The 27745-nt window shown below is 33.5% G+C and overlaps 1 protein-coding gene across 1 annotated transcript in view; it reads right to left on the bottom strand.

Annotated features, from left to right (window-relative positions):
• Positions 1-27745, bottom strand: part of LOC129219428 (cAMP-specific 3',5'-cyclic phosphodiesterase, isoforms N/G-like) — a 368114-nt gene that overhangs the window by 241512 nt on the left and 98857 nt on the right. The gene's annotated exons all lie outside the window — the stretch shown is intronic.

Genomic DNA, 27745 nt, shown 5'->3' with positions numbered 1-27745 from the left:
TAGATGGTTTACCAATGATTAACTGTCAAGCGCTTTGACAGATCCTCGAGGAGAAAAAAAAGTACGCGCAAAATGATTTGATTCCATTTTTTTCCAAAGACATTTTAACATCACTTACTTGTTTAACCTGCACCAGATTCTTCCCGTACTTTCAACATTTTTCTTAGCTACCCCAAGAAGAGTGACATGTGTTAATATCCCATAAAAAATTCACATTCTACCAAGTCACACAGGAGTATCTAAAAAGCATGACGACCACCTGAATACTTTAAAAATAAGACTGCACTTTATTATTAAATCTAGTCTAAAGGGGGCATATGTAAACATTTTTTTTTTGTTCATTTCTTTGTTTTTCAATTACATTGAAGGCTTTCTAACCTACACTGTGTCAGTTTAAATTGTACAGTGTATGTGTTATTGAGAAAATATTTTTTCCCAAATACATAATTCTGCTTACTGTCAAATTAAGGCTCGTAACCAATTTTGATCACTGGATAGACACGAAAAAAACATACGAGACTACATATGACAAATAATATTTTTTACTATAGATTTTTTTTCTTATTATATATTGCTTTTAAGCTTCAGGCAGAGTTGGGTAATATATTTTAAAATGATTTTTAAGTGCAGTTTTTTTTAATGTAAAGCTTTGCGTCTTTATATTTCCTTAAGTATTGTAGAATACTAAATTGCGTATCGACTATTTAGTAAGTAAAGAATAAAAATTAATAAATATTTAATAATATTATAATAATTAACAAAAAATTTACAAATTGATTATAGAAAAATAAAAAGTATAAGTATTTACACATTTTTAACACAATATCCTGCACTAACAATAATATTACGGAGATGATACGGGAACAGTTCCCATCAGCCCCTAGTTGTTGTGTTTCCAAGTGCCCCATCTACCTTACAGCTAACTTGCAGAACGAAAGAATTTTTAATTCAATAAAGAATTTTAAACATTGTCATAAATTTACTTGAATGTTCATACAATGGTTTCCAACAGTTGCAAAAATAAAAAAGTTTCTTCATCAATAGGAAAAGATGAGTTCTCATTGAAGTTGTTCTTGCGAAAGGTTTTTGGATCGATCAGAAAATACTGAAGCTCAGGAAACCAGAAAACTTCTTTGCACATGTTCAAAGTCAAAAATTCTGTCCAATAAAATTTGTTTGAAGTGAATCGATTTTTTACGTCAGGTAAGTTTACGACTCTTTTTTTACCAGATGATGAAAAGCTTGAAAAATTTGGATCGCTATAGCCGATTTTCTAGCATTTGGAGGATCGTTACAAGCGGTTAAAATTCCATTAATGAAATAGGACTTCAGTTCGGACCATTCAAAAATTTCGCTACAAGCGGGGGGATCGTTATATCCCGGGTTCACTATAGCGGGGTTCGACTGTAGTAACAAAAAGTAAGAAACCAGGCAAAAAAAGAGGGACGGTTATATCTACGTTATGTTCTTGAATTGTCACCACAGTTAGCGATCGATAAAAAGGAGAAACTAGCAGTCATAATGAAATCTTTAAAAGTGTAAAACTTTGACATATTTTATAGGGTGTTCCGAACTCCAGAAACTATCGATTTCCGACACCGCCCCCCTTCCTAGCGACCCAGTGCGATCTACAAAAGCTTATTGAAATGAAAAGAAAAGAAATTCCCGGATACAGAGCACTTGAAGCGCAAGATAAGTTTAGTTAACAGTATAATTAAATAAAAAATCAACACTTGTGCTAGTTATACGAGGAACTAGCATTACTTTCAATGGAAGAGATTTCATAAAACGCGAATTTTACAGATTATGTCTCGCAAATATATCCAACTAAAGGAAAATCCGGCGGATATGATGAAGGAATACTGGATATTTTATTGATATCCGAGTCATTTCTTCCTAAAACGAGCTGATGTGTGCATCACATGACTTCTTTTTACTCCAATTTAATGTCATTTACCCATTTTTGGCAATTTTATAGCGATTCAATTGTTTACTCTCTAAATGTCACCAACAATAGCCAAATTAAAACCAAATTTAAAAAAAAAATCGCCAAATTTGTCGCCAGGTTGGCGACAAATCTTGGCGACCAAAAGAAAGGTGATATATCGTCAATTGTCCGACAAATTATAACGCCACTTGAGTTTACATCGAAATGAACAATGATTTCCCCCCAAAAAGGGGCAAAAGACCCCCTGAGGAACATCCGAATGCAACCAAAAGAGAAGGTGCACAACTAGGTCCCACTGGGAGTCTACGTACCAAATTTCATCTTTCTAGGACATACCGTTTTTGAGTTATGCGAGATACATACGCACATACATACGTCACGAGAAAATTCGTTGTAAGTAACTCGGGGGTCGACAAAATGGATATTTCGGGTGTCTGTAGGTTCCTAGGCATGTATCCACGTGTGGTCGGGTCGAAAAAAAAACATTCATTCGGGGGTGAGAAAAATGGAAATTAAGGCCGATTTTTGAGTGAAATTTTTTTTGCGAATGCAATACTTCCTTTTTTGTAAAAGGAAGTAAAAAGTTACAAAAAAGAAAAAAATAATAATAATCATAATTCAGAATATATATATATATATATATTTGTTCATACTAAGTCCAGAGTTTGAAAGTTGTAATAAAATGAATGGCAGCACGTTAGTACTGACAAAAAGTATTTAAATGACACGAAAGTGGCAAGGCGAGGAGTCATCGCGGTAATCTCTCATTGTAGAAGTCGAGATCAAATCAAATGACACGAAATTTCCTAAACAGCAATCTTTCCTTTTTGCGCCTGAGTTGAAACATTGTAGTCAGAAAGCCAATGACACAAAACTCTCTTTTTTTCTAAATAACGCCTGTCTCGGTCAATGTAAGAGCGAGGAAAAAAAACCTACCGAAATATAGAAAGTAGAAATGAAATCTTATATTAAGAAAGTGAAATACTCCTAATATACTTTCACTAATTTATTGTTCTTTAAAGCCCTGGTTTCCTAGAAGTGAAATCACCGAGCTTTGGCGTCGCTACTCGGCGTGACGCTGAAATCAAAGTCAAGTGATTCCCGCGTGACCACTCACGACGTCGATTTCGCTCGGGAGCGCATGCGCAGAAGAATCAACTATTCCTCTCGGCTATAAGCGACGCCGAAGGTCGGCGATTCGCTCCTAGGAAACCAATGCTTTAGGCGTTTAAAATTTCTCGAAGTTTTTAAATCAAGTTTCTAAATCTGAGTCTCAAAATTCATACGAGCAATAAATGACCCCTGTGATGTTCAAATTTCCCAAATCGATAATGAAACTGTAATGTGACTGCCTTTTTCAGTAAGCATGTCAATTAAAACGTAACATCGAACGTCGCAGAAATGTTTCATTTAAAAATCGTGAAATATTTGTTAAGACACGACATTGAACATGAAGCCGTAACATCAACTATTTAATATACGCAAGTGAAAATGCTTTCAGAAATATATCTCATCGTCAACATATTTTTATATTGAATTTTTTTATTAACAAGCAACTACAGAGTTTTATATCAGTTCGCATACACTACAAATTTCAGGAACATTTTTGAAATAAAGAGCCACTTTTTTGAAAATAGCAGAAACCTTCGTTTAAGAACACTTTATACAATATCTCGGAAACGTTTCTGAAATATTGGGTTTTGTTTTGGAAACCCATGAGCGGTAGTTGTGTGGTTGGATGTGAATAAGCAAACACAAAGAAACTGAACACGGAAGAGACGCCATTATTAAATTCTTCACATGAATTCACTACGCATGTCTTTAGTTTACTTTTGCTTGGTCTAAAATCGGATTTCTCGAAAACTGAATTCGTGAAGATGCGATGCAAGCGAAGAATACACGAATACACTGTTAAAAATTCAAGAAGATTTTCTGGTAATAGTTACTGTAAAATGGTGGACTTACAGTATCGCTGATTTTTACGGTAATTTATACCGGAGAAATAAGCGATCCCAGCTCCAATTGGTTGCTGTGGCCTACTGAGGAAACCGTAAAATTTTACTGTAATATTTGATTTTTACGGTAATAGTTACTGGCAACATGGATGCCAGTATAAGAATTACCGTAAATCTTCCGGAAAATTTTTAACAGTGTAGTAATTATCACAAAAACTGCTCAAGGCATTTTATTTGTTGGTGACACATAAAACGATTACAAAAACTAAACTTTCGTGGCTTATTTCAATGTGATGATCAGAGTGCATAACCTTTTTAAATTATTGGCGGTAAGATTGATTAATACAGTAAAAAGCATCTAATAGAAGTTCGTATTATTTTCATTTGTTCAAGACATCGGTAAATACAATCCATTACTTAATGTTACATTTATTTTCCTTCAAGTTCTATAAAATCTTTTCTGTCGCCATTTTTTTTTAACGGATCAAATCTGATTTTCACTGTGTGCTTTTTGTTAATCTTTAACTATCACACACAAAAAAATTTTTAACTATCTAACTTGTTAAAAATATGGTAATGCAAATGTTTGCTGGTATTGTAATATGCTTCGTAAAAACTGTACTCAGTATTACTTATCATTATTTATTCATTGTAAAATATTCGTAACATTACAAAACAACCCAGTTTTCTATTAATATGCAATAAAGTTATGCAATTATATCAAACTGCTTATTTATTTCGTTAAATGTGATTAACAGTAAAATATTGTTTAACATTAGTTGCACCGTAAATAACATTTCCTTTGTGTATACACTAGTTTAATATAGGACAAAGTCATGAGGAATGAGTCGGTTTGAAGAATGGAACAGCTGCATTTACATGCCGAAATAAAATGTGCAAAATTATTTTTAGTTTGTCCATACAGTCATTGGTTCAAAAATGATTATTTTTTAAATATTATACGTATTATTAATATGCAATGTACACACGGGGAGAAGACGAAGGAGCATATATGCCAATAGCACAGAGCAGGCTGCGCCATCGACATGTTTAGGGATTTGCTTTTTCAATAAGGGGGGGGGGGCCTTCATAGTATTTTATGATTGCATTATTGCCCTTGGAGGGGGGGGGGTAAATTGTGCTTCATCTGTGTACTTTTTAAACATTTTGATGCTGACTTTTTGCTTTTAACAAACGCTGAGGCAAATTTTCCTTGTTTATTTTTTTATTTATTTTTTTTATGTCTCATGTGTATCAATATTTAGCTGCTAAACGGACCGAAAACTAATAGATCGCTTAAAGTGCTGCGAGAAAAATTCTGAAACGTTTCTAAATCTATGGGGCAGCTACGGCGTAAATTTTTAAAAAAGATTTTGAGAATTTTTTAAAATACTCCAAAATGTTTCAGAATAATGCTGAAAACGATTTACAAAATACTCGGTAATAACTTTTTTTTAGAGGTTTCCGACCCACTCGGAAACGTTTTCGAAAGTTACAGAAAGCGGATTCCGATACACTCAGAAACGTTTTTGAAAATTTCATGAACCACAGCTGCCACAGATATTCAGAAACGTTTCCGGATTTTTTTTTATTTTATGGTGTAGTAATGGCATACAAAATCGAAGAACGACTTAGTGTACAAATATGGTACGTGTCTTTTGATAATTTTTCAGTGGAACATTTTCAAAAATCATTGTTGCATAAAAAATACTTTTTTTATTCAAAAGTTCTGAAGTTTTGGTACATGTTGAATCAGTAACTAAAAAAAGCTTTATCATTTGCGGTACATTTGCTAACTTTTTTCGAATTATAGTAATAATATTTTTTGCAAATAAATATCAGTTACTTGATTTGTGTACTAAATCATTGACGTACGGTTCGGATTTTTTAAAGAAAAAGGTTATTAACTGAAAAAAATACCTTAAAGCGGAGAAATGGTATCATCGGCAAATAACAAATGATCCGAAATACATTTTAAAAAATAGATAATTTTATCTACCTATCGTTTATTCCGAAAAATGGTCATGTTTTTTTTCTCCTCAAATTCGAATTCTTGAAACCTACTTTGTGTTCTAAATGAATGCGAGTCACGGTACGACACTATTGCACTACCGTTTTAGAACGGGGAAACAATGTCAAATAATTATAACACAGCTAACACCAAATATAATAAAAACTCCATTTCAAAATCTAGTCGAAGGGGATGTTTTATTCATTTGGTAGGGAGATATCTCCCAATTTACGAAGTGCTCCACAAAAATCCCATTTGCATAATGTATATAAAATTGAAAAAACACACGTTTTAAGTTTCATAAAATATTATTCCCTTTAGTATGCTCTGCAATACGTGTTTACTGTCCCATCTTTTCTAGCCTGGCTGATAGGGATGGTTTGGGCATACAAATGATGGTGAAATACACAATTTCCTGACAGCTTTATGGGGAATTTCTAGCGAAAAGAAACTCGTTTAGTTGACTCGGAGTTGGATGCTTCAGAGAATGACAATGAAATGTTAAGAATTTGCACATTCATTTAAACTCTTTTGGCTGAAATTTCAAAAGGGAAATGAGCTTTTTAACTTCAGCGAAATCTACTAGATTTACGTTTCTCGTTCCAATTTATTTCTCTTCCCGAGTACTGTTAGAACATTTTGGATCACAATTATATTTTATGTTACATTCCTCTTCAGTTCAAATTGCGTTTTGTAGCCCTTTTCGACTTTGGGGTTTCAATTCTAGAAATAAATTGTCTTGACGAGTTCTTGAAATTCGATAATTAGTAGTTTTGTCAATTACTTCTTAGCAGAACGAGTAACTACTATTAGTTAAAGTTTTCGCGCCGTTAAAAAGCGAGACGTTGTAGCTGGAGGGAAGTAACAGTTACCTTTTAAACTACTTAAAGTACACCATCCGAGGACTGCAGTTTCGTGCTTTTTAAGCACGAAACTGCAGTCCTCGGATGGAATAACTGAGCGGGTGGTGTATTGTAAGTATTTCTGCCTTAGACCTGGCTTAGGGCGGTAACTTACTACAAAAAACGTTTAAACTACTTGTTCCACATTGATTCCAATGACAACAACGAAACTGACAACAAAGAGCGTTGATACGACTGTTTATTTCCTGTGTTTTTGCGTTCAGTCTTGACGTCATTCGTGACTTAACTGACTTCAGACTAACTGTCTTTGGTTCTTTGCTTGAAGAATTAAGAAGTTCGTTATCAGTCCGAAGAGAAGAAAATATAGATAGAAATGGGTTTAGGTTTCTTTTTGTTTTTCTGTATAACTTGCAATGAGTTTTTAGCCTTTGTCTCTTTCTAGAAAAATTCGAAATGACGGGCCTCAGCTCAGATATCTTTTTCCATCCTTTCAACAGAAAATGGAAGACATGCAATGAATGAAGCAGAATTACTTATAAAATATTAAAAGGACAATTCAAATGCAGAAATACCATCGAATAAACTCTTTCCTACCCTCTATTTTGGCACTGATTAATGTAAACCGTTCATTTGAGTAGGACGACCTTCGATCTGGCTTCTGATTTTTGAAGAAGTTAAAAGTTTAAATTTTGAATACATAACGCACTGATGTTATCTCTTCGCTGCACGTATATGCAGCGTTCAACGTTTTTACTTAGTTTTCTTTCAAGATTGAAACTTTTCGATTGATTTACATTCAGTTTTTCGTTCGTATTTTTACCAGTGGTGAAATAATAGAAAGTGCAACTTTATTTTTGAAATAGTTTTAGAAAGGGACTAAAAGAGTATTAAATGATCTGTTTTTTTTTTCGAGGGGAGGGGGGCGCTTAAGAAAGTATCTGATAATGTAAGTTTACTATAGACGACCGCGGTTAGATTCATTTTAAGCCATGCTTCCGTTATACATTTCTTTCCATAAATGCCTAGCCAAGAACCCTTTTTCTGCTTTTTTGAGCAATCACGATTGATTATTGTTCTCATTTGACTGTTTTTGGCGTCTTTTGATTTTTCCCACCGCCACCTTCCGCACCATCACCCATCGACGGGCTCCTCACGATGATGCTCCTCTAGCGAAAGCCGTCTCCAGGTTGCATCCATGTCCTACACACACGCACATACATACACAACTACACACACACAAACACATACACACACCTACACACACATACACACACGCATACATACAGACACCCACACATACACACACAAAAACATACACACACACATACACGCAACTACCCACACATTCATGCCTGCACACAGACACAAACACATATACCTACACACACATACACATACCCCCCCACACACACATTCATACACACAACTACCCACACACTTATGCCAGCACACAGATACAAACACACATGCCTACACACACATACACATAACCCCTAGACACAAACACATACCCCTACACACAAACACACACGCCTACATACACACACTCGTGATTGCGAAAAACATAATTTGAATTCAAGATGTCAAAATTCAATTTTTTTTTTCTTTGTAAGCGTTACGTTTCTGTCGTGTATGGAACTAGAATTAAAATAACAGCGGGCATCATAACGGGTGATGGCATGGCGTGTTAGAAAGGCAGTGAATAAATCAATACGAGGCATTTATTAACATGTATCTTCCATCTATGAAAAAAGGTTCAGAGATTCTTTCGCAATCACTGTCATAAATTGGATGTTTTTACATGTTTAACTCATAATTAAATGGAAAATTTAACACAATGCAAATCTCCGCTTTTATTGTTTTGGACTATATAACTTAAAGCATATCGAACTTGAAGAATCGATAATCGTAGGTGCATTACGTAGTGTTGATACAAGAGTTTAAACATCAAATACATTGGGATTTTATTTAGTGTTTCTTTTTCAAATGAATAATTAGAGATGTTATCGGATCAACTTGCTTGAGAAGCTATTGCAATAAATATTGATGTTCGAATATTCCGTTTATTTTGTGTTTTATGTTTTAAAATTGGAAAAATAATGTTTCTTACTGCTGTCTAGAAACGGAGAAGCATGTGTCGTTCCCTTAGCCTTTGCGGAACAAATTCCTTTACGTACACACAGCAAGTAGAACTCCGCAAGAGTAGAACATTAGTATCATCAGACAGCATGTGAGTGTACGTATTTTGAGCGTAAAATGCAAACTAATAACATACAGTATACTCCCGATTATCCGTGCGCGGATTATCCGGTTTGCGGATTATCCGTGCATCATTTCGGAATCACACTATTCTAAAGCTTCGATGATGTTATCGATAACATCATTGAGGAAGTTAAAGAAATCGAAGGTTTCGAATCAGTTGACGCTGAAAATGTCGAAGATTGTTTAAAAGCGACGAATGTGAGTCAGGATTTCTATGTCTAACTGACGAAAATATCATTGAACTTGTTACTGAATCAAACGCAAGTGATGATACCGAAAACGAAGATGAAGAATATGAAGAAAATTTCACATTCTACTGCTCTACAATCTGTGGAACATTTATTGGATTACATAAGTGAAAGAAGTTACGATTACCGAGAAATAATTGCAGTAAGAAAGATTCGTACGGACATACGCAACAATTTAAACAAACAAAGAAAACAAAAATGTATCACCGATTTTTTAAGCAATACATTTCGAAGAAAAGTTTCTGGTTTGTGTGAGTATATACATAGTTTTTTTTTTTTTTCTAATTTCCCCTTAAATAGTTACCCTGCATATTCCTTAAATGATTTTTCGGATTATCCGTGTTTTTCGATTATCCGTGCTACGCCGCCCGGTGATTAGCACGGATAATCGGGAGTATACTGTACTTTAAAATTAGAGTGTTGGCAAATTTCAAATCCTCAAACAACACGCAATTGTTTTTCGCTTTAAACCAAAAAGAAATATTTTTTTTCTTCTAGGCAGCAATAATTGTCTTGAGTGATGGCATGGCGTGTTAGAGGGGCAGTGAGTCTGTTCTAATAATATAAAGCTGAAGAGTTGCTTTGAACGCGCTAATCTCAGGAATGACTGGTTTGAATTGAAAAATTATTTTTATATTGAATAGTCCATTTATTGAGAAAGGCTATAGGCTATATAACATCACGCTATGACTAATAGTAGAGGAGCAGCAATAAATTGAAATGAAATGAATAATAATAATGGTGCATTTGTTTGTTGCATCAATAACTCGAACTATAGTTGCTTTACATTACGTACATTTTACTCCAAATTAAAATTATGCCATTATATTTTCAATCGTATCGATGTTCACTGGGGTGCCAACGTATGGTTTTTCAAGGAAGAAAGCGATAGGTGTCAGTCAACCTTTAGAGGGAGGCGATGGGCTCAAAACGGTCGGGAACCACTGCACTACGCTCGACGAACAAAACTTTGAACAGTTTTATATCAAAAATCTCTAAAAAATGAGTTTGCCTCAGCACAATGTCAAAGAAATTGTACGAGGCTTGTTTTTAAAGTGAGGTCCGTTTAGAAATTAAAAAAAAGAACGAGTATAGATAGAGCAAAGACATTTATTGCAAAAAAATCTACCACCCTTACGCTATATTTTGACATTGCTCCAGTGATTTTCCAAGCATTTGTCATAGCGTGGTACAGGTTTTTGTATACCTATTCGTGCAAATTTGCCGCCTGTGTAGACGACCATGAGAACTCTTACAGGGCTTTGGCTGGGACGTTTTTGAACATCCTCTGGTCTACCCCCACCTCGCTCGCAGCAACTTTCATTTGTTTCGGCATCTAAAGTCCTTCCTAGGTGGTCTGTGGCACAACAGCTATAATGAGCTCAGAGAACATGTTACCCCATGGTTGACTACACAGGCGGCAATTTTCTACGAATAGGTATACAAAAACCTGTACCACGCTATGACAAATGCTTGGAAAATCACCGGAGCAGTGTCGAACTGTAGCGTAAGGGTGGTAGATTTTTTTGCAATAAATGTCTTTGCTTTATCTGTTCTCGTACTTTTTTTTTATTTCAAAACGGACCTTACTTAGAAACGTCCCTTGTAGAATCTGAATTACATTCTTAGAGTGCGGTGCCATAATAACAGAAAAATATTAATTAAAACACAAAACACAGTTTATCAGCATACTTAACATGGAACGATCAACTTAACATCAGTAAAAAACTGAAAGTGCAAAACAACCTCATTTCCTTTAAGTAGAAAACTATTAACTATCCGTTGTGTCATCTTTACACGTCCTTCCAATCCAATCTGATTGGAATCCGATGCTCGTGCAGATACAGACTCGCGTTTTAGTACTAGTAGCGTGACACGCTATGAGTAGTTCGCGCAGATTTTGAAGGTGACATAACAGCCGGCCACACGACACTATCAATCGATTGCGTCTCTTTTCCAGAGCTGCTCGTCTTACGCGTTATTACGCAGACTTTAAGAGCGCGGACGAATATTCATTTTGATGAACCATTTTATTTCCAAATTTTTTATGTCGTTTAAAAACATTTTGAAAACCCGCAATGATGTTTCTCATTTTATTAAAAATACAAACGCTTTCCATGAAATGATGAGAACACCGAACAAGATTCAAAGAGCGATATCTGAAAAAATAAAAAGAATAACTGAAAACTTCACTAATAATCACAACACGGATTTTTCGGAAGAAGCAATTAGGAGGTACAGGGGTTAACAAAATTCAGCAATAATTTCACTCTTTTAAAGCTAGAAAAGAATACGTTTCAAGTCCCCTTTATGGTTAATTTGTAGGAACGACAAACTGCGTGTCAAAAAGTCCCTAAGGCCAAAACTTAACCAGCTCTTCATCATTTTATTGGAGCAGTTACAATGTCAAAGTTATGCATATCAAAGTCATAAATTTGAGTATTCATCTTATGAAGATGTCAGTTTAATATTGCTATTTCGATTTTAGTGAGCAAGTATATAGTTTGATTTGCATTGAAGTATCGGTATTGATTTTCGCGGGAAAGTAAAATTTGTGCTTGTCAAATTAAGCTCTGGAATAAAACAAATATCGGAACTCGTAAACTTGTGATTGAATTCAATAAAGTGAACGATTTGTTTACATCTTTTAAGTTTTCCTATTGAATAATCAAATCGGCTTCCTCTTCATTTGCTGGCTATATAAAAAGTTAGCTTTTGCATGAATGACATTTAACTTCTTATTGAGAATGACACAATTTCAATAATTGGGAATTGATTCCTAACAGAAGAAATTAAACCAAAAGTAAACTTAAATGTGTTAGCATCAGAGGAAGTCCCTCCTCTTTTTAGTAACCATAAAAAGAGGCGAATGAAGCTTTTATCATTCAAATTGTACTGTGCTGTAGATGTGCACAAATAAGCAATTTTTCCACCATTCCAAATCGCTCTTTTTATTCTAAATGACATTTTCACTCCCCATTTCCAAATAAAGTTCTTATTTTTTTACCTAATATAATCTTTGCTGAAGTTGCTAAATTGATAAAAATGTCAGTAATTAGTGTTGAAAGCTAAGGAAACCCATAGGCTTAGGATAATTTTATATTTGCTTGCGGCCATTGTGGCAGAAAATTCGTTTGAAACACAGGAATAAGCTCAAAGCGACTTTTTTTCATAATTATTATTTTATTTTTTTACTTCATTTTTAATCGAAACATACACGTGTCAATCCATACAGGTTCGACGGATGGGTGCGCTTGACCATTTTTAGTTTTTTTGAAACTCATATCCCTCAAAGCTGCATATGAAAGATGTTTAAAACCACTTTTATTTTTTTTCTCTAAACTGAACCTTTGATTTTTTAGAGGCACTCAAAAGTAGTTTTCGTAGTCAAAAATGGGACATTTAGACCTTTGCATTTTCGCCAAAATCTATTTGAATTACATTGATGGCAGTTAATATACGCTTTGATGCTAAAGTGCATAAGATGATAGTCTCACATGCTGCATAACGTGACTGCAACTTAATAATTAAAATAATGGCTACAGGTTAAAGTTCAAGGTCAAATGTAAAAATTTTACTTATTTCAAAGGAGGATAACTCGCGTAGGGGACGGAAACACAAAATGAAGTATGGCAAAAACTAATCACTGGAATCACGCTAATAAGAATATGTAACTGTTGTTGGGTGTTTGTTTACCCTTTATAGATTACAGCTCCTCAAAAAGCGGAAAAATGACAAAAATGACATTTTTAGACCCCTGTAAACCAAAAGGGGATGGAATTAAAAATAATATTTCTTGGCCAATTGAGTATTCTATTCAAGTACTATACATGTTATATATATTGTTTTGTGTATTTGATTTGTAAAAAAAGATACAGGTCTTTGAAATTGAGTAATTTTGATATTATTTCTGTTTTAGTGTATGAATTAACTAAGTGTGAAAACTTCATTGCACCTTCTTAAATTACGTATGGTGTGCTCTATATAAGATATTATACTGAAAAAACATATTGTAAGTGTAAAAATAATTATTTTAATTTGATAACTTAAAAATATTTAGACATGAACGAGTAGTTCATACTTAATTGACAGCTTAAGTAGTTAATTTATAGACTATAGGGGAAGCTTGCTGTACCCACGGACGGTTGTAAAGGGTGTCCCAAAACTAACGCAAGATTTGAATTTGCCACAATTTTTGCTGTGAATTGTTTGCAGCCACTGAAAAAGAACAATTTGACAGCTGGGAGTTTAGGGTTAGTAAAAATGGAGTGTTATGCTATTATACAGCCAGCGAAACAATTCAATCACTGCATAAGGAATTTCCTGTTCGTGTACTCTCTCGTTTCGGTGATATGAATTGTACCCTAGATCGTGTGATTTTACATCATTAGACTTCTCCCTATGGGGTTATTTGAAGTCAAACGTCTATGTCAGCAATCCCACAACCACTTGCGCATTTCCTAATTGCGATATCGAGCGCCAATAACAGTAAACTGCTTGACCCGCCCAAACTTTCATTATTTTTCAAATAATTGTTCGATAATGAAAACGCATTATAGAATCGAAAATGCTCCATTTGTAATAACCCTAGACCCTCAGCTGCCAAATTGTCCTTTTTTCAAGATTGCCCACAATTCATTGCAAAAATGGCGGCAAATTCAAATCTTGCGTTAATTTTGGGACACCCTTTACCTACAGACGTTGGTCGGGAAATTCCGGGTATCGTCGAGAGGGATCCTAATTGGGGTTCAACGTGTGTGTCACAGCCCTCTCCAATACCCCAGAAAGTTTCAACCCCATCAAACGCACATTTAAGATTCTATCACATTTTTTTCGGTTTTAGTAGGATCTAAGTAAAAAATAACATGAGCAATTTTTCTTTTTTTTTTCTCATCCGTCGTGTATTGTATTATTCATTTTTGTTGTAGGTATCATGATTCCCTATATTTTGAAGGTTTTGTTTCTGATTTTTAATGTTGTAAAACTGTTGTCCAGTCGATGTGACTGCCTTGCAAAACTAAAATAAATGGCATACCTTTGTACCCAAAGACAAACAACCACGGACAGTAATTTTTAGTCTCCTTGGGTCACACTTGCGTCTTCTTACGATGTGAAGTACCTTAAAATGGTGCCTTGTCATCAACGTTCGAAATTTGCTTTTAACAATAATGATGAATTTGAAAAGTAAACAAACTCGGGTGGCTCCAAAGAAGGCAAAAACATTTGAGACGGGCCGCTATGAGAGATTCCTTTCATTGATGAGCAGCTCTTTACCGTTAAAGAAGCTCATAAATCCTAGAACGATAAGATTTGGTCAGTAAACACTCCAAGCACCTTAGTAAATGGTGAACATCGTAAAAATTTGAAGTCGGTCTTAGTCTGTGACACAATTTGCGCAAGCGGCAAAAAAAAAAAAAAAAAAAAATTGGGTTTTGTGACGAGGGCTGTAAAATGAATCAAAAAGTGTACCAGTGGAATATTTTAGAAGTACATTGAGCTGTTCCGTGGGCCAATAAGCACTTTGGCTATAAAGTGTAAGAAATTACTATCTCCACGAGGTTAGGATGCGTAATGCTTGCAAGAGATTTCATGATTTATAATCGGGATTTCCATAATTGCGTAATAGGTCTTTCCGCAGACATCCAGAGGTATAGAATGTTATGATAATTCTAGGCATATTCGAAATATTTTGACGCAAAAGATTTTTTACTGAAGAGTAAGGGGTCACAGTACCTTTCAAACAATTTCTTTTAATTTATATAAATTTTATATTTCTTTGAAACCATAACATGCATACTTATTTCTTAATTAATAATTTATTTTCAAAATTTAAAAATATTGCCTACTTTTTTTTTGAAAATTCAAAACATTGAGGAAATATTCAACTTTTTTAAATCCCTAAGGCTTTTTTATTTTTGCACTCATTTAAAAAACGTTTATTGCAAAACGATCACTATAATCACCTCTAAAAATCTGTGCATTCATTTGCTTATGAGTTCATTAGAAAATTTTCTGTGATTAATTATGTAAAAAATCAAAGTTTTTTTTTTTTAATTTGGTTTTTAAAGGTTTAACATGCTCTAAATATTAGAGTAACTTATAAAATGATTATCCAATGCAGTTTTGTCAAATATGTTATCCCAATTGCAAAAAGTATTACTTTAAAGCTGTATCTTTAATAGACAAAAAATCCTTAGGGATTCTAGTGTCGTGAAAACACAAAAAAAACCATCATCGAGAAAAAGCAATTTGAAGTTTTTCTTTTGCATAAGAACACAGAAGGAGCATGGCTTAAAACCACTGACAACTTTTAAAATATTTGAACTAAAGCATTGAAACTTTTCCTCTGTGTTCAGAATAGTTTTTTGTTTTAAAATAAGCAATAAAAATGTTTTTTGATCGTTTCATCATTTTTGAGGTACTGTAACCCCTTAAGCGACAAAAAGAGGCCTATTTCAAATAATCGGTAAAGTGGTCGATTATGGCCGATTTTTGATCGCTACCGATTAATGTGTGCAACTTTAATGTATATTTATTTGCATTCAAAAGATGCGAGTATAGGAAGCAGACGCTACCTATCCATCCTCTAGCTGCGGGACTATCCCCTGAGAATCGATGATGAAAACTGGAAAAGGAGCCGATATTGCTCTAGATCCTTTGGGATGAGTTAAAGCACTTTCGCCATCTACACAAAAGCTGCCGTTCAGGATATAGAATTTTGAAAAAAAAAAGCAAATTTAAGGGGTAGTTAAAGTGAAGCTGCTGAAATTTCTACTAATAGTATTTTTGTTCGGGCATACATGACTAGACAGAAAGAAGAGATGTAATTATGTAGAAAATAGTAGAAAATTCAAAGTTTCTAAATAAAGTTTAAAAAATTAAATGAATGAAATGAAATTAACATAAAATAAAATATAAAAAAAATTAATTTGAATTTTGACATCTTGAATTCAAACTATGTTTTTCGCAATCACGAGTGTATGTATGTAGGCGTGTGTGTTTGTGTGTGGGGGTATGTGTTTGTGTGTAGGGGTATGTGTATGTGTGTGTAGGCATATGTGTTTGTGTCTGTGTGCAGGCATGAATGTGTGAGTAGTTGTGTGTATGTCTGTATGTATGCGTGTGTATATGTGTTTGTGTATGTAGGTGTGTGTGTAGTTGTGTATGTATGCGCGTGTGTGTAGGACATGGATGCAACCTGGAGACGGCTTTCGCTAGAGGAGCAGCATCGTGAGGAGCCCGTCGACGGTGATGGTGCGGAGGGTGGCGGTGGGAAAAATCAAAGGAACGTCAAAAACAGTCAAATGAGAACAATAAGCAATCGTGATTGCTCAAAAAACAATGTTAATTTGAATTTTGACTTCTTAAATTCAAATAATATGTTTTTCGCAATCACGAGTGTGTGTGTGCGTGTATGTAGGCGTGTGTGTCTGTGTGCAGGCATGCAGGCAAGAGTGTGTGGGTATGTGTGTGTATAGGTATGTGTATGTGCGCGTGTGTGCAGGCATGAGTATGTGTGTGTATGTAGGTGTGCTGTGCATGCATGAGTATGTATGTAGGTGTGCTGTGCATGCATGAGTGTGTGTATGTATGCGTGTGTAGGTGTGTGTATGTATGCGTGTGTGTGTAGGATATGGACACAACCTGGAAGCGGTTTTCGCTAGAGGAGCAGCATCGGGAAGGGCCGAGACGGCGGTGCTGCAGAGGGAGGCGGGGGGAAATAAAATCGTTGGAACATCAAAACCATCAAGTGAGAACAATAAGCAATGTGATTGCTCAAAAAAAAAAAAAAAAAAAAAGATATATTCAAATCAGTTACATAAAACAGATTTCTAAATGTTTAAGCTGAATCGTCGGTCGTTACGCGTTCCGGAAAAATACATTTCTTTCTATCAATTCCCCCCCCCCCTTTTTTTTTTTTTGTATTTTATGAGATAAAAATGTGTCGATTATCATCTCAACGCCCTGCATTGTTTTTTAAACGGATTTGTTGACTTTAAGGACACTATAAACTATTAATGTTAAACACTATAAACTATCAACAGTACAGTTGTGACATATATTTGTTAACTTTCTTGGCGTGATAAACTAATAGTCTATGAAACCAATTTGCAATTCCTAGTTCCTAGATCAATCAACTTCACTTTGTAAAAATAATTTTACTACGTAATCGATTTCGATAAAAAGTAAGGAAAATTGTAGCAAGAGAATAGTAAATCTTAATACATTTTCATTTCCGATTTAAAAAAAAAACCTTAAAATTATTAACCATCGGTTTTTGCATTTTTTGAATAGGGGAACGTGGTGCAAAGTGAAATAAATTGCTAAGATGAATTATCTTTTTTAAAATAAACTAATTGGAAATTCGTTTTGAAACTAATAGAAAGGGAATGTGGGGCAAATCGAAATAGCGAAATATTTAACTCTGCTTTTAGACCCACCTATTCGGTAATATTTTAACTATGTAGTAGCACATGAAGTCTATTTCAGTCAGGGAAAAAAGGCCGACGGAATTTAAAGCATACGACAATATAGGCAATTTTCCAAAATTGATACGCACTTTGTAACATTTATTTGTAAGTCAAAAACTATATTTGTTATTATAAAATGATAAAATTATTGTTATTTATAATTTCAGTATTAATTGAGACCCTCTAATATTCGATGTAGTACTTATTTGGTTAACATTAAGCGAATTTGCATTTTAAATATTTTGTACAATTTGTCAAGTGCACGTGGATAAAGTGGATCGGGCAAAGTGAAATAGTTTATTTCGTTCACCCACTCAATTATTTACTAAATCACTTATGTATGCATTTATTAATTAATTCATTTACATTCCTTCATTCAGTAACTCACTTTTTTATTCATTCATTCACTCGTTTGCTCACTCATTAATATTTCTTCATGTATTAATTAATTGATTAGTTTAGTTATTCATTTACTGTTTCATTATCTTTTCATTCAACCTTTCATTTACTGATTAATTTGATAAAAATATTTTTTATAATCAAAGAGAAAATATTTCATTACAAAAATATTTTATTTTTCTTACTGCGTCATGAAAAACGAGCTGATGTGTGCATCACATGACTTCCTTTTACTCCAATTTAGTGTCATTTTCTCATTATTGGTACTTTTAATATGTTTCAATAGTTTACTCTCTAAATATCACCAACAATGGCCAAATTGAAACCAGATTCAAAAAATAAATAAATAAATAAATAAATCGCCAAATCTGTCGCCAAGTTGGCAACAAAACTTGGGGACCAAAAGACTGGCGAAATATCGCCAAGTGTCCGCCAAATTATAACACCACTTGAGTTTACATCGAAATTAACAATGATTTCCCCCCAAAAAGGGGCAAAAGACCCTCTTTGGAGCATCCGAATGGAACCAAAAAAAAAGGTGCACAACTAGACCCCACTAGGATACTACGTACCAAATTTCAACTTTCTAGGACATTCCGTTCTTGAGTTATGCGACATACATACACACATACGTACATACAGACGTCACGAGAAAACTCGTTGTAATTAACTCGGGGATCGTCAAAATGGATATTTCAGGTGTCTGTACGTTCCTAGACGAATATCCACGTGTGGTCGGGTTGAAAAAAAAAACTCAACATTCATTTGGGGGTGAGTAAAATGAAAATTAAGGCCGATTTTTGGGTGAAATTTTTTTCGCAAATACAATACTTCCTTTTTTGTAAAAGGAAGTAAAAGAGTGAACATTTTCCCTTTTTTTTCCTTGAAGGGGCAAATTTATTGGCTTAAAAATAAAAATAATGTTACCATGCAAGCTTTATTATAAATATAATGTACTGTAATTTTTAAAACAAATTTTCAATTCGTTCATTTTTAAAAAGCTCAGCAATCCACTATTTCCTTTTGCCCGACATTCCTCCACATAAAGAAAGAACGATGTATTATGAAATCAGCATTAAAATATTTTTTATTTTGGCAGCAAAAGTATAAGTATACGTGAAAGAAGGGAAAGCGAGATAGTGGAGCAAAACGAAATGTTAAAATATTTTCAGTTTTCAGCGACACCTACTTGTAATTATAATCTCAAGTATATTCCTAAATATATAGATTATATTCCAGTGAAAAATTAAATAGCTCTTGAGATTAATGTACATAATAATACCAGAAATTTTCAAAATTTGATATACAAGTTGGAATAGATTGTGGTCTATAAAAAATAATTTTTGTCATTGTAAAATGATAAAGATTTTGGATTTAGTATTTTAAATACATAGATTTAGACTTACTGATGTTCAGTGCACAACTTATTTCTTAAATACTAGATATGTTCCGATTTCAAATGTTCAATACAATTTTCTGAGTGCATGCGAGACAGTGAATAGGCAAAATGAAATAATTCAATTTGTTTACTTATTTATTCAATTATTAAATCACTTACGTATTTATTCATTAATTAATTTACTTTCTTCAATTTATTCATTCACATACACATTCATTCATTCGCTTATTTTCTTATTCATTCACTGTATTATTCACTGATTTATTTTTTTTCCTCACACATCATTTATTTACTTGTTATAGTTTCATTATTTATTCATTCCATGAAAAATGTTTTTAATAATTAAGGGGTCACAGTACCTTTCAAACATTTTTTTAAAATTTAAATAAATTTTATATTTCTTTGAAACCATAACATGCATACTTATTTCTTAATCAAAAATTTATTTTCAAAATTGAAAAATATTGCCTACTTTTTTTACAAATTCAAAAAATTGAGGAAAATTTCAATTTTTTAAAATCCCTAAGGCTTTTTTTATTTTTGCACTAATTAAAAAAAATTTTTTTGCTAAACGATCACTATAATCATCTCTAAAAATCTGTGCATTCATTTGCTTATGAGTTTATTCGAAAATTTTCTGTGATTAATTATGTAAAAAATCAATTTTTTTAAAAAAAAATTTGGTTTTTAAAGGTTTAACATGCTCTAAACATTTGAGTCATTTATAAAATGCTTATACAATGCACAGTTTTGTCAAATATGTTATCCCAATTGCAAAAAGTATTACTTTAAAGCTGTATCTTTAAAAGAAAAAAACCCTTAGGTATTCTAATGACATGAAAACACAAAAAAACCATCATCGAGAAAAAGCAGTTTAAAGTTTTTCTTTTGCATAAGAACACACAGGGAGCATGGCCTAACTCATAACTTTTTAAATATTTGAACTAAAGCAATGAAACTTTTCCCGTGTTCAGAATAGTTTTTAGTTTTGAAAAAAGCAATAAAAATGTTTCTGATCGTTTCCTCATTTTTGAGGTACTGTAACCCCTTACGAGCTGGTAATGGGGGAAATAATCTGCACCATATAGTTTACTGAAAAGAGAAATGCTTTTTGATCTTAATCTTCCCAACACAAAGATCAGACAGCTTTTCTTTTTTTCTTGTCTGAAGATTTTCCTACTCACTCGTAATCTTTTCATTCGGTCTTAATTAGATTATCACGGGACCTAATATCGCTTCGTGTAATTGAGAAGCCACATTTCTTTTGAATAATATCTTTAAAAGCGCATTGGTAGAATGTAGGAGCTTCTTGAAGCAGTATCACGATTAGTGATTCACAAATTTTTATGTTTATTCATTTTTAAACTAAAAGGATATTTCGTACTTATGAAAATAAACCATCTTTTTGGAGGAATTAAGCAACGATTTTCATCACGGCGGATTTTCTTATTTTCCAACTATTTAATGTAGAGTATCAAATGAAATATTTTTCATTGTTTATTGAGAATGAAAAATATTACGTAACAGATTACGTGTACAAATTTTTGTGGGGTTGAAGTCGCAGAACAAAACTGAAGTGCCTTTTGATTCCTCTCAGTTTCACATTTTAAAAGAACCCATTTCTGTCGTTAGAATATTTTCACGCTAGACATAGGTTTGTCGTCAATTTTTCGAAAATACTTTTTCTATGAAATAACTAGTTTTAAGCATGAGGTGTAACACTTTTTTTTTCTTCAAAATTTGAATTTTTAAATCAGTAAACTACCAGTAAACTATATGGTGCAGATTATTTCCCCCATTACCAGCTCTTAATTATTAAAAACATTTTTCATCGAATGAATGAATAAATAATGAAACTATAACACGTAAATAAATGATGTGTGAGGAAAAAAATAAATCAGTGAATAATACAGTGAATGAATAACAAAATAAGCGAATGAATGAATGTGTATGTGAATGAATAAATTGAAGACAGTAAATTAATTAATGAATAAATACGTAAGTGATTTAATAATTGAATAAATAAGTAAACAAATTGAATTATTTCATTTTGCCTATTCACTGTCTCGCATGCACTCAGAAAATTGTATTGAACATTTGAAATCGGAACATATCTAGTATTTAAGAAATAAGTTGAGCACTGAATATCAGTAAATCTAAATTTATGTATTTAAAATACTAAATCCAAAAACTTTATCATTTTACAATAACAAAAATTATTATTAATTTTTTTTTAAGTTAAACGATTAGCAGTTGCTCTTTCATTTTCAGTACTACTTCGTATTCTAAACCAGATCAATCCATGATTGTTTAAAATTTTATTTATTTCATAATTTCATACTTCTGGATGGATACTACCAAGCTATGAAGCGATTTGGAGCGCATCCAGCTTATTCAGGTCGAAAACTTATCAAAATCTCATTTAAAAAAAAAAACTTAAACCGCAAATGTTATTTGTCTCGCCTGTTTAATTTATAGAGTGAATCGAGCTGGTTTTGATAGCAAACGTCTTAAGTAACGATTGCTCGTAGCAGTGGCGTAGCAAGACATTTCTCATACGGGGGGGGGGGGCATATGAAATGTTTCAAAACTCAATGCTGAAAAGCGCAATTTTAGGCATTTGCATTCATACAATTTTGTTGCTTCATGGAGGGGATTATGACCACCCTATCCCCTCCTTTAGACTACGCCACTGACACATAGTAGCTACAAAGTGTCCTATGATCGCACAAGTGTTTGCTTGTCTGTTTGTGAATTCCATCTTTTGCAGCAAATTTTGATTTTTTAAGGCAAATATAAATTCAAAAAGACTGCATATCGCACCGCGGCCACGAAAGTAACGGAAGACGCACAACTCAAAACACAGCAGTCGAGAAAATCAAGGTTTTACGCAGTATTAGTTTTAAGGGGTTACAGTACTTAAAAAATGAACAGATAAAAAAAAATTTTATTGCTTATTTTAAAACTAAAAACTATTCTGAACACAGGGGAAATGTTTCATTGCTTTAGTTCAAATATTTAAAATGTTATGAGCGGTTTTAGACCATGTTCGCTATGTGTTCTTATGCAAAAGAAAAACTTTAAATTGCTTTTTCTCGATGATGGTTTTTTTGTGTTTTCATGTCACTAGAATCCCTAAGGATTTTTGTCTATTAAAGATACAGCTTTAAAGTAATACTTTTTGCAATTGGGATAACATATTTGACAAAACTGGGCATTGGATAAGCATTTTATAAGTTACTCTAATGTTTAGAGCATGTTAAACCTCAAAAAAAAACAAATTTTTTTTTAAAAAAACTTTGATTTTTTGCATAATTAATCACAGAAAATTTTCTAGTAAGCACAAAAGCAAATGAATGCACAAATTTATAGAGATGATTATAGTGATCGTTTAGCAAAAAACTTTTTTTTAATTAGTGCAAAAATAAAAAAATCTTAGGGATTTTAAAAAATTGAAATTTTCCTCAATTTTTTGAATTTTTAAAAAAAAGAAAATATTTTTTAATTTTGAAAATAAATTATTGATTACGAAAAAACTATGCATGTTATGGTTTCAAAGAAATATAAAATTTATTTAAATTTAAAAAAAATGTTTGAAAGGTACTGTGACCCCTTAAGTAACTTTGTCTCAAGTTACAATACACGCAAAAAAAAAGAAAAAATAAAGAATATGATGTGATGCTTATTGGTTAATTTTTGCTGTCTAAATTAATAATGTCAACGTAAAGTTCGAAAATTTTTCTTCTAAATTATAAACTGCTGATTGTATTATTTTTATGCTCCACGAATCAGTAACGTGAGCTAAATTTGCATCAGTTTTGAAACAAGAAAGAGCTTTAAATTTGGATTTTAAATCGTTTTACTAAAATTTTGAGTTCTGTCACTTTCCTTGCCGGGGTGCGATATGCTGTTTTATGAAGTATCAAACAAGGAATTTTAAAAAGTTTCAGAAGCGGCTGAAGTTCTTTAAAAGATAAATAATTTCACACATGAAATACACCGCCAGCTCAGTTATTCCATCCAAGGACTGCAGTTTCGTGCTTTTTAGCACTCATCAGCCCGGGATAGGAATCACGTGAGCTGGAGGCGAAAAATCTCTTAAGGGAGCCAAGAGAGCCAAACAAACTGGTAGCCAATGCAGAATTAGCAAACCAGATGAGCGACCGCAGCAATGGTGCGGTTCAACTCAAAGATTGATGGCAAAGCTAATTAGCTTTGCTTAGCATTGCATTAGCTTTGCATTAGCTTGCATTACCTTTGTCATCAATCTTTGAGTTGAACCGAACCATTGCTGCGGTCGCTCATCTGGTTTGCTAATTCTGCATTGGCTACCAGTTTGTTTGGTTCTCTTGGCTCCCTTAAGAGATTTTTCGCATCCAGCTCATGTGATTCCTATTCCGGGCTGATGAGTGCTAAAAAGCACGAAACTGCAGTCCTCGGATGGAATAACTGAGCTGGCGGTGTATTTTAGGTATTTCTGCCTTAGCCCTAGCTTTAGGGCGGTATTTTACAACAAAATTTCACACATGTTTATAATAAGATACATGCTTTTTAAAAATATTTGGTATCCGGTGGTCCTCTTACAACAACGCTTCCTGCCCGCCGCGCATTCTCACATTCCTTTTCCGTTCTTTCCTGAATCATGGGGTATCTTCCCAGCTTGTCCTAAACTGCATACTTTATTATTTTAAGGGTTTTTTTTTTTTAAATAAGAATGGAAGCACTTTAAACGCGAAGACAACAACATGCTAAGTTGGTTGGTTTGCTTGTTTTTAATGGCGCAAGAGCAATTGTGGGCTATACTGCGCCCTACGATTTTTAAGTTTAAAATTTATACAGAAATATAAAGTCAGGATATAATAAAATTAGACATGTTTTTGGGGGAAAGGTATAAACATCAGTAGTTTAAAATAACTAATAAAAAACATGTAAACATTAAAAACTTTAAAAACGTATGAAACAATATGTTGACAAAAAACCCTGACTAACAAGGAAAGGGACAAATAACATTTGGACGACACAAAAAGTAAATTGAAAAGGAGAAGCCAATCTCCTGGAGGAAGGATACAAATTGCGATGTGGTGGTTCCCCCAGCAACTCCTTCAAAGATGGGATAAAATTATTAAAATACTTAAAACGTATATGATTAAAATTTGGGCAGTTGCATAAAATATGCAACACTGTCTGGTTGACGTTACATTTAATATAAGTTGGAGCTGGTTCACGGCATAAGAGGTATTTATGAGAACAACATGCTAAGTGTATGTCATCTCTAGATATCTACTACCGTAGTAACAATACTTAGATTTCTATCCGTCCGCTATAGCGTTCGGAACGGAAATACGGGACTTAATTACATTGAAATACTGGCTTAAAAATGCATAACTTTTCATAGTTCCGTGTGACTGATGAATGTTTGAAATTTCAAGAAATTATCTGCATTCTTCAAGCAGCAATTTAATATTTAATGCTTAATTATAATAAAAGGGAAAATTATTAAGGCCGCTGACGGTTTACGACTAGGCTGACATGACCTCTCGTGAGCCCTAAAAAGTGAATGTGTGTTGGTTAAGAAAATAGCTTAGCGCAAAAATTAAAAATTAACCAATTGAAGTTTCAACACGATTCATAGTTTTAATTAAACGCGAACCATTAATATTGCGCAGAATAAAAGGTTTAAGAAAATATTTTTATTTAAAAAAAAAATGAAAAACGAAAATTTTTGCAGTGTATTTATCTTACTAGATGGAGGGCAACTTATTCCATTCAGACTGCATGTTCTGAAGGAATATAATTTTAATTCCGAAATTAAGAAGGAAAATACTTATTCCGAGCAATAGCAAAATAAATGAAATTCACCATTCGTGTATATCAAAGGATTTTATTCTTTTTTTTTTAATATTCAGGTATTAAAATTGTTTTACTCGATATTTCATTCATATCTTACAATTGTTCTCATATCCGACAGCATAAGTAATTTATTTTTCGATGATTGTTTAATAGACTTTTCAAGTGTCCCGAATAACTAATATTCCTTTCGTATGATATTGAACGCGAAACAAAAATCTGAAAATAATCGTCCCAAATATGTATGCAAAACTATAACTTTTAGAAACATGGCGTAATCAACTGTCGATCATAGAAATTCGAAATCAGAAAAAGATTTTTTGAAAAATGAAAGAAAACTATGTATTATGTTGTGGTCATGAAGAACCTTTCGTCTGAATCTTTCTTATGAGTTCTCGGATTTTAAGTATCATCGCAGCTTAACTGTAGTAACTTCAATTGTATGGCAAACAGATTTGCGCTATTACTTTCTCGGCGAAATGTTTTAACGTATGTATGAAATTAAAATCGAATTAGAATTATAAAAACATTAAAAATCTTACTTAATAAACATTATTACTTAATTTATCTTTTGTAGATTTGAAAATTAAATTTATCAATACAATTAATATTTATCAAAGTAGTTGCATACACATTGGCAGCCTTATTATTTTGGGAGAGGAAAAGAGTGATGCACAGGTCGTAAACATAGTGCAATTTCTTCAGAAAACGAGCTGATGTGTGCATCACATGACTTCCTTTTACTCCAATTTAATGGCATTTTTTCATTATTGGCAGTTTTAATATGATTCAACAGTTTACTCTCTAAATATCACCAACAATGGCCAAATTGAAACCAGATTAAATAAAATAAAATAAAATAAAAAAAGTCGCCAAATTTGTCGCCAAGTTGGCGACAAAACTTGGCGACCGCAAGACTGGCAATATATCGCCAAGTGTCCGACAAATTATAACACCACTTGAGTTTACATCGAAATTAACAACGATTTCCCCCCAAAAAGAGGCAAAAGACCCCCTTTGGAGCATCCGAATGCAACCTTAAAGAGAGGTGCACAATTAGACTCCACTAAGAGTCTAATTACCAAATTTAAACTTTCTAGGACATGCCGTTCTTGAGTTATGCGACATACATACACACATACATACGTACATACAGACGTCACGAGAAAACTCGTTGTAATTAACTCGGTTATCGTCAAAATGAATATTTCGGGTGTCTGTACGTTCCTAGGTATATATCCACGTGTGGTCGGGTTGAAAAATAAACTCAACATTCATTCGGGGGTGAGCAAAATGGAAATGAAGGCCGGTTTTGAGTGAAATTTTTTTTCGCGAATACAATACTAACTTTTTTGTAAAAGGAAGTAAAAATTCGCTTTCAAAGTAACCCAATCAGGTGTCATAGCTCATAATTTCAAGAAAGAAAGCTTTTGTAGCCAATTCATCTAGAAAAAAAACTTTTGGAACCTTATTTTTTAAAAACGATAGTGAATTGTTCATTTTCTTAGAGGATGGAGGGGTCAGTCACGGGTCTGCATAGCTTAGTTGTCATCATCGTTAGTGTGGAAGTTTTTACACTTCACCCTAATCGGTGCTTTTACATTCATCAAACTGTTAGCAGCACGGGATCGCGTGTTCTTAAAAGCAGATAATCAGCTTTGGTTTAAGTAAGACCTATTTCATTCTGCTACTTTTTACTTCCTTTTACAAAAAAGGAAGTATTGTATTCGCGAAAAAAATTTTACTCAAAAATCGGCCTTAATTTCCATTTTTCTCGCTCCCGAATGAATGTTGAGGTTTTTTTTCGACCCGACCACACGTGGATATATGCCTGGGAACCTACAGACACCCGAAATATCCATTTTGATGACCCCCGAGTTAACTAAAACGATTTTTCTCGTGACGTCTGTATGTACGTATGTATGTGCGTATGTGTGTATGTATCTCGCATAACTCAAAAACGGTATGTTCTAGAAAGTTGAAATTTGGTACGAAGACTCCTAGTGGGGCCTAGTTGTGCACCTTCCCTTTTGGTTGCTTTCGGATGTTCCTAAGGGGGTCTTTTGCCCCTTTTTGGGGGGAAATCAATGTTAATTTCGATTCAAACTCAAGTGGTGTCATAGTTTGTCGAACGCTTGGCGATATATCGCCAGTCTTTTGGTCGCCAAGTTTTGTCGCCAACTTGGCTACAAATTTTACGATTTTTTTTTTTAATTCGGTTTTAATATGGCCATTGTTGGTGATATTTAGCGAGTAAACAATTACATCACATTAAAATTGCCAATAATGAGGAAATGACATTAAATTGGAGTAAAAGGAAGTCATGTGATGCACACATCAGC

This window comes from Uloborus diversus, chromosome 3 (genome assembly GCF_026930045.1).
Source record: "Uloborus diversus isolate 005 chromosome 3, Udiv.v.3.1, whole genome shotgun sequence".
Classification (NCBI taxonomy): domain Eukaryota; kingdom Metazoa; phylum Arthropoda; class Arachnida; order Araneae; family Uloboridae; genus Uloborus; species Uloborus diversus.
This window is presented reverse-complemented; position numbering and strand designations above follow the sequence as displayed.